Here is a 2,497-nt window from a genome sequence, read left to right on the forward strand (position 1 = left end):
ACTCGGGGAGAATTGAATGCTACTCAAAGTGCAGAAAGGAAGAGGTGACGTGATGTTAACCACAAGACTGCATAATCAAGTACACCTCTTAGTAGAAGGAAAGTAAGGAGACTTAAAAATAGGCTTATTTTTCATTTACATGAGAAACGAGCAAAGTAACTTTATCAATCATGAAGTAAAACTTTAAATACATTTCATTTTAAACCAATTGGCACTTCTGTAAGAAGTGTGTGCTGCTGGACTGTTGACATCAATCCAAACAAGTGTGATGAGCTTGTTTTTGCAGTACTTTTTTGTTTTAGGATTTAGAATAATAATTGTTCTGTACGTATTTTAAACAAATCATTATTTAAGAGTGACTGCATGATATGACCATGATTAATGAAACCGTTAATAAAAGTATATTTTTCAATTATGCTAATGCTTAAATGCCTTTAATGTCAAATCTACTTTCTACTTTTTAAGAGCTTCAGTATTTTTTTCTTTAGAAAAAGTTCCAACGTAATTTTCACCTGGGTAACTGAGAAATTGGAGTATGAATCAAAATTTCTCAAAGAACAGGAAATAAATAAGCAATTATTATAATTATAAGCAATGATGTATCCCAATTTCTTATGTTTTATTGTGTTATGAAAGTGGTTTATAACTTTTGTAGCAAACAAAGGTACAGTACAAGAGTACATACAAGGACAAGTACAATTTTGTGAGCAAGAGTAAGATAAGGTGAGCAAACTCTTATCTTTAATAATCTGTGCAAAACTGCAGCAAGGACTCTCAAGCACTGATTGGCATCCGCAAATGAATTTGTAAGGATATAACTACTGTATGTTTCAGCAATCTTGTATTAAGCTTTGAATTTAAATTGTTTTAAATTATCCACTTTATAGAAAGTGAGAGTGAACCTGCAAAGCCCTAAGACACGTTATAGGAACTGGTATTTATTTAAAAAGTAAAACAGAAACAATCTGGAAAAAACAATTATGATGTATTTTTTTACCAAACCTTTGCAAAACTCAATACCTACAATCCAACTCCAGTCTCATCTGTTGCATCTACCAGACATCTCTTTCTCTCTAGCAGTGCTTCCTGAATAGCATCTTGCTGACTTTGGTCTTGAGAAAATACCTGTGCACAGTTTGTCTTCTTGGGATCTGGATGCAAGGTAGACGAAAGGGAAGCCAGTTTGTTCCAGCTATAGTTTTGTTCGGAATATGCTTGGATTTTCTGAAGGTTGACAAAAAGAAAGAGTCCAACTGTTTGATTTCGTTGATTGGGCGAAAATGACTGAGTTCACGAGCACAAGATTTCTTCTTTTAAAAAAAGACTGTTGTTACAAATGGGGGGGTTTACAAAAATTGATAAAATCAGGAACTGAGCGACAATAAGTAAAATTAAATAATCATAATCCCTTACTTGTAGATTATTTTTCCAAGAGTATCCCCAAGTGGTTGGTATAGTCATAGACATGTGAATTCTTTGTTCTCTGGCACAGTTTTGGTGAAAAGAATAAAAATTAAGGCATACTTGGTTAAAGAAATATTTATTTAAAATGACCATGCCCACTAAAAAACACACAACATAAACATACAACACACAAGTTCAAATTTACAAAGAAGGCACCCTAGAAGCCTAATGTTCTAACCATCCAGAAAAATCCCAGACTGCTACCGAGTATTCAACTCTTAAATAATGTCTTAAATAAATTCAGTATAACCTACGATTAAATCTTTCTCTCCTAAAAACCCAGATGCCACTAAATAAATAGGAGCCTATCTCCCTATCCTACAAATGCACCTAACATGCAGGAAAGGTTGTTTTTAACCACGGTATTCTTCAAGAGAAATCCAAGTTCCCTAAAAACACAAAATAGCAAGTCCTCTTAACAAGGTTTAAGTACTTGGCTTCAATCTGGTCTTCCTGTGAAACCCTCATCTTGGATCTCTCTCTTCTGGTCTTGTATGTCCTTTTTTTCTTATAGTATATGGTGTATTTCTGGGCAGTTGATTGACACATAATCATTTAATTAGCTAAGGTAAACCAAGGCAAATTTTATAATTGCTTTGATCAATGAATCTGGACCTCACCACATTACAGCAAACATCCTCTTTGCTTTGAAGCTGGGAATGGTAAGACTGCCAGGTGTTACACATTTTATCTGGATTCTTAGAGAAACGTCCGTAGTCACCTACCATAGCTGTCACAAGATCTTGTACAGAATTGTGTATTTTACTGATTTACTCTCTCGGCCTGGCGTCTAGGAGAAACATCCTGACTTAGACTGCTGGCAGTCACGTGGTAATAACAGTCTGATAGCCAGCTCAGTTGGAGAGATTAGAAGCAAGTGGTCAACTGGGTAACATCACAAGTTGGAATCAGGTTTGGTTTTGGTGCCCACCCTGCAGATCACTCATTGGTGTCACTGTCCTGGGAAAGATCCTTACCCAGAAGATATCTCCCTTGCTTTCCCACACATAAAGACCTCTAGGCCATTCTGTGG

Source organism: Atractosteus spatula, chromosome 1 (genome assembly GCF_055471065.1).
Source record: "Atractosteus spatula isolate fAtrSpa1 chromosome 1, fAtrSpa1.hap1, whole genome shotgun sequence".
Lineage (NCBI taxonomy): Eukaryota > Metazoa > Chordata > Actinopteri > Semionotiformes > Lepisosteidae > Atractosteus > Atractosteus spatula.